General features: G+C 43.0%; 1 protein-coding gene across 4 annotated transcripts in view; it reads left to right on the top strand.

Annotated features, from left to right (window-relative positions):
• AGAP1 (ArfGAP with GTPase domain, ankyrin repeat and PH domain 1) overlaps positions 1 to 12,368 on the top strand; it is a 280,544-nt gene that overhangs the window by 101,403 nt on the left and 166,773 nt on the right. The window lies entirely within an intron of this gene.

Here is a 12,368-nt window from a genome sequence, read left to right on the forward strand (position 1 = left end):
TAGGAAATGTTAATCAGCCTAATGGGAAGCAAATAAAGTCTCGGTCCATCCTGACGGCTGTTTTGGGAAGAGGCAACATTCGCTCAGGCCCTGGATGTGGTCTGGGGGATTCTCCGCTCAGCGGGCGGGAGGCTGTGGCTTGGGGGGACCCCAGTGAGGGGCAGAGCTGGGGAGAACCTCCTTTGGCTCCTGGAATTCCTCGGATTTGGGTTTGGTGCAGCATCTGGAGTGATGTGCCGGGGCTCAGGGCTGGGCTGGAGCAGCTGCTGACACAGGGACAGCCTCCGTGCGGCAAAACCACCGGGAAAACACGAGCTGGGGGGCTTGAGTCCAAACAGTCGTGCTTTCCTCTTCTGTGGTTTGTTTATTGTTTGTTTGGGGTTATTTTTAGTAAGAAAGAGACAGGAGGGATGTAGTTTTTCCCCTGGGTGTTGAGGCTTAGCCGGGAGCCACAAGCGCTGGGCCCGCGTTCGGTTCGAGCCCCCGCTGGTTTTAAGCCCCGGTTTTAAGCTCCGGTTTTAAGCCCCGGTTCAATTCGAGGCCCCGTCGGCGCCTAAAGGAGCGCTGGAATTTAACGTTAATTCCGGTTCACGTTGGAATTTGGATCCCGGGAGCGGCCGCCAGGGAGCGCCGGAGCCCCGGCGTGACCGACCCGGAGCATTCCAACCTTCGCTGGTGAAATATGTGCTGGAAAAATCCCGACGGGAATGTGGAAACGCACCCGCCCGCCCCGCCTTGTTCTGTGCCGTCTGCTGCTGTGCGGGTGCTTTGTCCTGAGCCTACTCCAGCGGGAAACTTCGCCCTGCCTGCAACTCTTTGTGCCATTAATAAATGAGATGATTTAGTTTGGAAACACGAATTTCGCTCCAGCGGCTTTTTCAGCAGTGTTTGTTCGCCCGGACTTACCTCCCCACACGGGCTGGTTTCCAGTCCCCCTCTCGGCTCCGTACCCGTAAATGACACGTTCACCAGCTCTGGTGTCATCAGTCAGGCTTCACATGGTCCTAGGAAGGCTTTGTGTTAATTAGCAGGTGAAACTATTCGATATCTGAAATTTATGTAATGCAGAAGGGCACGAAAGGGGCTTTAAAAACTGAGCAGTGCCTGGAGAAGCAGGAGCGTGAAGAAGCCTTCATTCATCTCTGGCCTGCAAGATGAATCCAAATCCTTGGATTTATGGTTTCTGATTAACTAACTGAATGTCACACTTTGTAATTAGCGTTTAAGATGTTTTTCTGTTGTGCCTGGGGACTTACAAGGTCTCAGTGTGTTTTCCCTCGTGCTTGGCAGCTGTTTGATGTTAAAGCCATGTTTTTGGTGGGACTCGCATAGACTTCACCTTTTTGCCAGTTTTTGTGAAAATTGTAGCAACTTAATAGGCTTTGGGAACTTTTTAGACTTGTGCTGCTCCATCAGGTTTCTCCAACCCTGCACCCAGATTCAGAAGCATGTGGAAGAAAGAAAAGAAAGAGATCTTCCAATGACTTGTCTGCATCTGTTTTTCTCATTCTTGGAATTAATGGTGGGATGAGGAGCTATAGTCCAATGTGTGGCATTTAAGAAGGGCTGTAATTAGCACAGAGGAGTTAAATGATGTAATACTAATAAAAGTTCCAGAGAGGTTTAGTTTTTACTTGTGGTGTGTCATTGACTAGGTGACTTGTAGGAAACAGTAACCTCTGCAAAACTTTTCATGTGACTTTTAAATTTTATAGGAGTAATTTTATGAGACTTCCTTTAAGTCTTAATATTAAGTGTATGCAGTAAGGCACATTATTGAAACCTGGAGCAGAGTGGGTGACAGCTGTTAAATTTTTTGAAGAGTACAATAATTGCAAGACCAAATTCACCATACAGATTCTTCACTAAAAGGAAACAAGAACATTGATACATCTCATCTAAATGTGAAAGAGTTAAGGTTTCCTGTACTGATGATTCAGAATCGGTCCAGTTTGTGTTCTTTAATACAAACTATAAGTGAAACTCCAGGGCAGGAAACACAATGGTTGTTTGGGGGTCAGTTGTTGGGGTTTTTTTGGTAATAGACCTGAGAGGGAGAGGCAGAATCAGTGTATTTGATAGGCTCGTGTCTGTTGTGTTTGAGAGCTAAAACATTAAAAGCACATTCATGGGGTGCCTGGCAAGCAAGTAGGAGTTGTTTTCCATTAACAACAGAAACAGAAGTGAAAACTTCTGGAAGAAGGAGAAAGTCTGAAAATTCCTTGTTGTTTCAGATCTCTGCCTTTTCTCCAGCTGGTGTGAACTTGGAGATTTTGTTTCTGATGTGTTCTGCCTCACCTACTTATACACCCAGCACTGTGATTACAATGTGAATCTGGTTATTGTCCCACCATATGAATTTGTCCTTCATCATGTGATAAATGCCCGTTGATCATGTATGTGTCAGTCAGGTCTGTGTTGCTCCTGTAGATGAAATTTTAGTTCTGTGTGCTGGTGTGGACCAGTCTTGGATTGTCTTGCATGTGCAGAGCCTTATTCTCAGCAGGGAAAACAGAAGAAGCAGAATAGAAATAAGTCATAAATAAGTGTTGTCACGCTGCAGTTCCTGGAGGAGCTGGTGACAGAAGCTGAAAAGAGCAGTGACAATTTCTGCAGCTCTTTTGGAGCCAAGTGACCTGAACAGCAAACTGATGGCCCAGCGAGTGACACGGGAACAGCACGGCTGCCAGCAGGGCTGGGGTGTGAGGGTGTGGCCCAGTGGGAGGATTTAAAAATAAATAAAATTAAATACTACTCGGTGGGGGTAGCTCTTAGCTGGAGGATTCTTTTAGCAACTGCAGAAGCAGGGCTAATAATACCAGCTGTGCTAGAACTGAGAGTTAGGTAAGGGCCAAAAAGGGCTTCAGCAGAGCAGGAGCTCCTCAAAGTGCCAGCTTATGTTTGCTTTGTTACAGCAACAGCCTTTTCCTTCTTTGCATCTGTTTTGTCCCTAAGCAGTCTGTCTGACCTGTGGCTCATGTGCTGCTTTTTGGGGGGGGGGTCTGCCTTGCCAGCAGGTCTCTGTCGCTCTTCTGGTTTGATCACTTAATCTGACTTTTTTTTTTCCTTAATTTTTTAACTGACAGGTCTTAGAGCGTGTTCACACCTCATCTGCTGCCTTACACTGTGTTCTGTGCAGCTTCCCCAGCGAGGTCTCACATGCAGAGGGCAGCGTGAAATGTCTAAAGTTTGAGTTCTTTAATTATCCTCAATACATTGGTGATTGGCTTTCACTGTCTTTTGTGGATTGCACTTCAAATTTGTTAGCAGAAAATGACTTTGCTGGTTTAATATTAGTGAATGAAAGATTAAGGGCTAACACAGAAGGTGTTTTGTCTGCAGACAGACACGGGGGAAAATCCCCTTTCTGTAACTTCAGTCTGTTCTGGGTGTGTTTAGGAACATTTATTGAAGGGAAGATCGTGCTTTTTCCCCCTTATAATAAAGAAATGCTTTTGTCTGAGCTATCAAACACTTAAAACTGGTGTAACAAACATAATCCTTTTGTAACCTTCTCTGTTGTGTAAGAAACCCATTTCCAACATCAAAGTTGATTATTAGCATAGCTGGCTCTTCAGAAGCCGTTTCCAAATGCATTGCAAATCGTTCCCTTCCAGCTAATCCGTATGCAAATGGCCTGGGCCGTTTGCCTGGCCGGGATTAGTGTTGTGTATCCTCGGGTAAAAGCCTCCTGGATGGATGGGGGCGGTGTCTGGAGTAAGGCAGGAGTGAGTGTTGGCTTGTGTCTTCGGAATTCCTACACCAGAGAACTTCCAGCGCTGCCACCCTTTGGAATACGTGGGGTTTTTTCTTCCTCATTCTCTGTAAAGTAGAGATTCTTTAATTATGTATAATTGACGTTTGAAGTGGAGGTTTGATCTGATGTGGTTGTTGCCAGTGGTAAGTCCCTGGTGTTGCAGAAGGCAACTCGTGCTCATTAAAGCTGGAACTTTTGCCTTTTCCCTCCTAGAAGGAAGCATTTCATCAATCCTGTCACATGAGTTTTGTCAAAAGTCAATGCAAAGTGATTTTTTTTCTGTAAACTACTCATTTTATTCCAGTTTTTAGAGCGGATGGGATTGGCCTTGTTGTTGACCAGTCTTAAACAGTGAGTCCCTTAATGAGCAGCTTCACTTGGTGCCAGTCATTAAGGCTGGGCAACCCCACCAGTTTGGGGTATTTTGAAGTGCTGATTAAGGGATATAAACTGTATCTGGATGCAGTTTTGGGCTGGGATAGCTGTTGGCATTGGGCATCCCAAATCTTTTGCTGGGGATGAAAATATTCCTTGAACATATGGAAGCTCATTGTCCTGTTTTTATATGGTTGCTTTAATGCTACCTGGTGCTTTGGGACAGCACAGTCTTTAAAGCAGGTTGTTGTTCCCAGCTCTTTCCTGGGATGTGGCTAAGTTGTTTCCTGTTTGGGGTTTTTTTCTCTTGATTTTTTTTTTCTGCTGATTTATAGCCCTTGACTGAAAGTTTCCTGTAACTTCCAAAACTTGGAATTAGATTTTTGATGCAATCTTAACACAGATAGAAACAGAAAGCAGGTTTTTTAGAGCATGTTTCAGTCATCTGTGTCAAGTGCGTTCCCTCAGGAACCTCCATGCAGTGCTGGTTTATCACCTGTGGGAGCTTTAATTCGGGATAAAGAATTATTATAAAGCTAAGACTAGAATGTGAATGGTTTTGTTAATAAATATTGGGGGGGGTTATTTCAGCATAAAGCACCCGAGATGCTGCTGTGTCAGGTACCTTCTGCGGTGTCTCATCTTTTGAAAAGGCTGAAAGTGGCTTTCGGAGTAAAAAAAAAACCAATTTTAAACGTAGGCAAAGGTTTGTTTTTCTTCAAGCTCCGTTTGCACTTAATGAAAGGCCGTTATTGACAGATGCTGAAGAAATATTTTTTTCCATAGAAAATTGGATTTTGGGCATAAAACTTGTTAATGTTAATAAAGACAGGTCATTACTGGTTTCAAGTCAGATATGCAAACTCCACGAGATGGAGTGCACTGGTGGCACTGCTGTTGGTGCTACTTTTGTGTGAAAAAAGCCCGTGTGAGGAGTAAATCAGCTGAGTTTAGCACATGTACAATGGGCTGGCTCCCATCATTTATGCCCCTCCTGATGGCTGATGTGCTCGCTTGTGTCTTAGGCAGCGTAATTTACAGGCTCCAGGAAAGGTATGTTTAGATTTAAGCTGTGCAATAGTGTAACTAATGAGAAATATAGGAAATTTATAGCACTCGATGATTGATTGGCTAAGTACCTAGACATTAATTGAAATCTGAGGACTCCCAGCTGTCTTTCAGTTAAAAAAAAGAAGGAAAAAATAAAGTCTTTTCGGGCAAGCGAAACTATTGCTTCATAGTGTTTTGGAAGTACTCTCCATGTTCATGGAGAATGTGGTTGGGATGAAAAGGTGGGAGGAAAGGTTCTTAGGGGTTTTTGGGTAACTAGAGTGTATCCCCTAATCACCTGCAGGCACAGGTTGAGCTGCACCTATGGCAGTATCACTTGGCTCCTTGTTCTGCAATCTCGGTGTGGCTTCCGTTGCCTTTCCCTGGGATTTTGGCCCCAGTTCCAGATGGAAACTTGGCTGTAGTCAGCACTTTGTGCTGATTTTTCCTGTCCCTGTTTATCAGAGAGGCACTCAGGTCTAACTGTTGTGTGACAGATGATCTGGATCGATCCTTGCCATTAATCTCTGCGCTAACGACACCGTTGAACTGGTCATCCCCACGGAGAGCGCACAGCTTCCTCCTCTGCTGCCACTCTGTAAATGCACCATTCTGGCTGAAGCTCAGTCTTGTGAAAATGTCTAAATTTTCCCATTAAGTGCTTAAAAAGTAATAAAACTAAAGCCATTAGCCTTCACTCGTCAGATCTGTATCAAGAGAAATATTCTTGGGCGCAATAAATCTGATCAAGTGTTCGACATTTATATCATTTGACTTCATTCTCTGGAAATGGACCTTTGAAGGTAAATTGCATTAAGTAGGGCAGTTTAAATTTTTAATACAATCTTATTGTAACTGTTAGCAAATGATTAAAGTGCAAAGGGGGGGCTTATGTGTTTTGGGAGATTTATGGGAAATGCTGTATGATGCTCCTGCTCCGACAGGGAACTGCTTTTGTGACAGCTGGATGTGCAGAAACCCTCAAAACCGAAGGATTTGGCCTTTAGTGACGGAGGAGATGGCTTCCTGTCTGCTCTTGGATTGTGGAGTGTGTTTTTGGAGTGGGGTTTATTCCACCTGCAAGTGAAGCAGAGCTCTTGGTAACACAAAGCTTAACTTTTTCTAACAGGTATTTGTGTGTCTGAGAGGTGGATTTTGATGGCTCAGTGGACAACGAGCTCATGGGTTCAGGTGATTGATTTAATCTCATTTAGATCCTTGGTGGTTTGTCTTTCCTTAAACTACCAGAACATTCTATATCTTGACTTTGATGGTGAACAGTGTATCTAAGTTGTGCTTCAGAAGCAGTGATGTACTTGTGCACCTTTTGGATGTTGCTGTAGTAAACCTGGTTTCTCTTTTTTTTTTTTTTTCGGTGGAGAATATTTACATCTTGGGGAATAATATCCATATTTCAAGTCAGGAAAGTGATATTTGTTCAAATTCTATAGTGAATATAATGTTTTTTTGAGGTATTCCAGGAGTCAGGTTAAAAGGGACAGAGCTGTCAGGGGTTTCTCTGGTCCTCTGATATGCCCAGAAGTTTTCTAATGAAAGCATGGATAGCCCCTCTACACGTGAATCTACAGTTTGGAGCAATATTTGGAGCAATGCTTGAGTCACACACTGACAGGGACAGTGTGATGGTTGGAAAACGGGAAGAAAATAACAGTTTAGGGGTTGATTAAATACAAGCATTACAGCAACTCTACCTGTGTGAAGTTTGGTGTTAAAAACATGGGAAGAGAAGAGAACCAAGTTTTTAACAGGAGAGTTAAATTAATCCATGGATTATTTCAAATAGATACAACTGGCTGAAAATGGATTTGGAACAGCGTGGTGACCACTGACTCTACACTGTGCTTTCCATCCTCTGTGAAAGGGGTGCCAAATCCTGCCCCAAAACCAGCTTGTTTGTAAGTAAGGCAAGTTTGGCTGGTGTTTCAGGGCTGCTGCAGTACTTACATGTATAATTACTGTTTTCAAGGTTCTGTTTTCATTCTGCCACGCTGGGCACAGGGCCCTCGTTTTGGGACTGGCTCTGCTTGGGTGATCTCGAGGTGCAGTTGCCCTTCTGGCTTCAGAGACTTTGAGTTATTAGATAACAATTTTAAGTAATTTTGGTAGAGTTGTTTTGGGGTTTTTTTGATCATTGATTATTCTGGATTTTTAGTGGACTTTTTCTTCCAGGAGAGTTATAAGAACCATGTGAATGAGGCACGAGTTAAGTTGAATTAGATTCAGTAAATGTGCATAAGTTTTATTTCTTTCTAGAAGGATGGATAAACCTGAGATGCAGTGATATAATCAGCAGTTCTCTGTCATTTTGTGTCCTTGTCTCCATGCTCACTGGATGTGCCTGAATCTTTAGAAAGCAGAGATGTTCTTTATAAAAGCAGTAGTGTGATAGCGTGCACCAAAAATAGGCTTTCCATGAAGCTACTCCAGAGTGTTGAGTGTGAAATTACTTGCCAAGGTGGTGAAATCCTTAAGCATTGTATCATTTTATGTTATTTAAATCTGTGTTTTGAGCCGGTTAATAAATGATTCTGTGTTTTGACATAGAATTCAATACATACAATGACATTATCCTGAAGAATTTTATTCTTAAAGGATGGTTAAAAACCCAGTTGTTTCCTTTAGGGTCATTTTATAAAAGACAATCATTGCATTGGAATCTTTTCAATTTGATTTTCTTTTTCCTCTTTTTTTTCATCTTTTTCTTTTCCTTTGTATTTAAAATCATACCTTTGCGTGGGATATAACAGGATTTATGACTTGATTCCATCCTAATGGAAAGATCATGAGAATTTCATGATGTACTGGTGAGGTAAATCCACGTGCAGAAGTCTTTTCCTATGTGTCAGCCAGTGTTTGCCTTGTAAATCCTTGAGCCATATTCTTGTACTTGCAACACAGTTCAAGTAGTGAAGAAAACATAGGTTTGGTTTTTTTAAATTTCTTCAGATGCTTTCCAGTGGATTTATTGGCATATTTGCTTACCTAGTCTTGGAAGACAGTGATTTGCATCAGTTAGGAGTAAGTGATGTGCAGTGTTAATCATAGTTACCTGTGGAGGGAAAAATATATGTTGGCATTGATTAAAGATATTTAATACTGGGTCTTATTTATAGCTGTATTTTCATTTCTGATAAAACAAGAAAAGTTACTTCACAGAGCCAGAGCTGAAATGTGTATTTTGTGAAGGATCACACCCCCTCCCCCCAAAATAGCAGTTAGGTGTAGTTTTAAAATTATTTTTGAGAAGAATTGTATTCAAGTCTTCTAGAAACATGAACACTGAACTAGCCCATTGTAGCTGAAGTTGATTGTGAACAGTGGTGATCGTGAAACAGTATTTTTTGGTATAAAATTCATGTGTTCCTTCATATATTTCTTCTTTACTTGTATTGTGAAGTGGCCTAATAGTTCTTGGAAATAATCTCTACCTGAGGGGTTGGAAATTGGGTTTAGCTGTATACCTGGGAGTCCTGGCAGTTTTTACATCCCAAAATTAGCACGAGTAGGCTCGACTCTGTCCCATCCTGAGGGGGCCTGTTCATTACAGTCGGCAATGAAGTCCCTCAGTAATAGGAGCAATCCCACAATCACTTCATTTCCAGCAGATTACCAGCCCTACAGAGCAATGGAGACATCCATGAAGATAAATGTATTTTAATATGAGATTAAGGGAATTCAGGTAGGAATTGGCTCCTGTGTTAAAATCTGACTTCCAATTTTGGGAGCAACTATGAAGCTCTCACTGGATTAATATCAAATAAACTTTTGTCTACTCGTAGCTTTCTATTACAACAGATGCCACAAGGAGGACAGTGCTTTAATTGGAGTCTCCTCTCTCAGCACATAGCATTCATTCACAACTACTTTTGATTTTTTGACTTTGTCCTGTGAACCTTCCTGATGCTTTTGGTGCCTTGCCCTGCAGCTCTGTTGTTTTTGTCAGACAGTCAGACTCGTGGTGCTGTGCAGGGTCACAGGGAAGTACCTGCACACTCTTGTTTGCCCACCCTTCTTGCTTGTGCTGTGAAGTGGAACAGAGGTTTATCCCGACAGGTTCCACCACAGGGTGTTTTGGGGTATGGAGTGTGTTGGTGTCCAGGGAGAGCAGTAACTCACCTCCCCAACTGTGGGTTTACATCACGTTGTTTCTGCAGGGAAAAGTAGCTTAAGACATTCCTGGCTGAATTAGCCAGAAATTCACTGGATAAATTGCTATACCCAAAGCCCAGCACTGGAAGTGCCCAACACTCATTTCTCTCTTACACCTGGCACATGGGATACCCAGCTCTCCTTTTCAGCACAGAAGTATAGAAGTTGTTTAGCCTGAAAAACGAATGGAATTTAAAATACCGGGCACAACGGTCTTAATAGTGGCTTCTGCCATGAATGTTTCCTTTTTGGAAGCATCTGTGGTTAGTGCTTGGTCTGGGGGTTGTTACTGCTTTGTCTGTCATGTGTAATTGTGGAATAAATTTGTTTGTATTGAACACTTACCCGTACTGTAAATGTGGGATGTTCAGCTGAAATGCAGCTGCTGTAGAAGTGTAAGCTGACATATATCTTAACCTCTTCCCCTTTCCCTCTCCTCCTCCCTGCCAGGTTCTGTTGGGGTTACTGGGTTGCACTGAGGTTAATACTCCGTGGGCTTGTAGGCAAAGAGCTCTTGGTGGGCTGTAAAAGCATCTGATCCGAACCATTGTGAACTTGGAGATGCCACAAGTTTGCAAAAAGAATTCAAATTTACTGTGGAGTTTCAAAAAGCCAGCCTTGATTTTCAGAGATCTGGCTCTCGGTATTTGCAAGAGAATCTGGGGGTCATTTAAAACTCACTTTTCACCTTTTACATGGGTGGTATGAGTTGAACAGAGACTTTCCAGGTAATAAAATGCTGTTTGTCAGTCAGAGTGATCTGTGAGTAGGGGGGAGAGTTGTTTAAGGCGAAAACTGATCTTTGTGTAACTTCCAGTTTTGGTTTGGTTTTTTTTCCCCCAGTAGTTAAAACAGTTGTTCATGAGTGTTTATCCCTTCTACTGTTTTCTGGTCAGCCATGAGCATTCCAGCTTCAGCTGAAAACTACTTTCTGTCTGTCAGTAATGAAGGAAAATTCACTGCATTCCCATCGTTTGCAAAAGTGGAAGGTTTTAACTGAACCCAGTGTTTACTCATACTTGGACATGCAGTGGAGATAAATGGTCTTACACATGTTTTTGTGAGAAACCAGTTTTGATTTAAATTAGTGGTAATTGGAGAAGAGTGTTTGCATCTCCTAAATATGTAACAACTGATAACTGAGTGAAGAAATATGTCCAGATGTTATGGATATTGTATACCTTTTAATGTTTCAAGTGTTCCTTGGTCAAAAATAACAGTGTGAGGAGCACAGGAATAACTCTGTTCACTGCCCTTTGGGAAAGAAAAGTGACCATGTTGTTGATCCCTCTGGATGTTTGCCGGGATCCATCTGAAAACCAGGGAGAGATCAGGTCTCAGCCTAGGTGAGGTCTCCCTCAGCTCATCTCCTGTGAGGGCCAGATGAGACAGCCCTTCCCTGTGGCTTGAACTCCTCGCAGGGAGGATTTTCCCCCCAGGCTCTGCCTTTCTTGTCCCTTTTTCCACGGGCAGCTGGGGCCGGGGGTGGTTTGGATGCTGAGCTGGAGCGTGGCAGGGTTGCTGTGGAGCTCCAGGGGTGCCAGAACCCCGGGCTCTCCTGCTCAGTGGAACAGCTCTCCCAGCAAACCCTCCAGCAGGGATTAGGGGAGTGAGGGATGCTTGGTTTGAGTGGTTTGACCGACAGACCGGGATGAAAGTGGCAGGGAGCGGGAAGGTTAATTTTGGTTTGGTGCACTGGGTCAGGCGTGGAAGAAGAACCATTCAAGCCAAGGGCTTTCTCTCCCAACCTGGACATCTTGTTCATCTTGCAGACCAGGAATTTCACATGCTTTTAATTACCAAAGCCTTAAAGCAAAATGCAGCTCCTAGTCGATCTGGTTTGTGGAATTCAATTTCAATGTATGAGAAATAAGCGTCAGACTTCCCCAAAGCCCAGATATTTGCAAAATATCAATTCTCCTTGTTTACAAACCTGTGGCATATCCCTCTTTATTTGTAAAGAGTCCTTGACTTTGCATGTAAATTGTGTTTGGCTTTTTGTATTACAGAAAGATGTATTACTATAAAAATCTACCTCAAATTGATAGCTTAATTATATGTAAAAGTACAGAGGATTCAATTGATTTTTAAAAATAGTTGAAATGCTTGCCACTATCTTGATTATTTTTGCTATCTGCCATAGATTAAGTCAGTTTTAGAAACATCTTTTAGCAACTGTTAAATGGAAACATTGAATTCAGAAGTGGATTTGGGATGAGACAGAACCTGAAAGCTCTGGGGCAGAAATATTTCTGCTTTCTTGCATTTTTTTATTCACTTTATAGAACAAGATTTGGTTTAATTGAGTGACTCCTCTGGACTGACATTTGTTACAAGGTCATGAATTGTAGAATCACAGAATCATTTCGGTTGGAAAAGCCCTCCAAGATGGTCGAGTTCAACCATTAACCCAGCCCTGCCAAGCCCAGCACTAAACCATGTCCCCAAATGCCACATCCACGTGTTTTTTGAACGCTTCCAGGGATGGTGACAGGCAATAAAGGAGGAGTTGAGAGCTGGAGAGGGACGTGGATGAGGGGGAATGGCTTCCCACTACCAGAGGGCAGGGTTAGGTGGGATACTGGGAAGGAATCCTTCCCTGGGAGGGTGGTTTGGCCCTGGCCCAGGTTGCTCAGAGAAGCTGTGGCTGCCCCTGGATCCCTGGAAGTGTCCAAGACCAGGTTGGACGGGGCTTGGAGCAACCTGGTTCTTCACTTGTGTTTGGGTCAATGAGTTCAGACTGTCTTGGGCTTCCTTTCCCTGTGACTTCCCAGAGGGATAATTTGGTCAGACTGTGTTCTGTGTGTTTTATGTGATGCTACAAACCCCCCTGTATTCAGATGGAAGGGAAGAGGTAAATGTTTTCCTTGACTAATTACCTCTCCCAGGTGAGAGCAGGAGCTTCTGCAGACAAGGTAGTTTTCATTCATGTGGGCTTATAATTCAGTTTTGGTCTTAATTCAGGTCTTTACCGCATATGATGAAGACAAACCCACGTGCATATGTTAAAATTTGA

Source organism: Manacus vitellinus, unplaced genomic scaffold (assembly GCF_001715985.3).
Source record: "Manacus vitellinus isolate BGI_N305 unplaced genomic scaffold, ASM171598v3 scaffold_71_pilon, whole genome shotgun sequence".
NCBI lineage: Eukaryota > Metazoa > Chordata > Aves > Passeriformes > Pipridae > Manacus > Manacus vitellinus.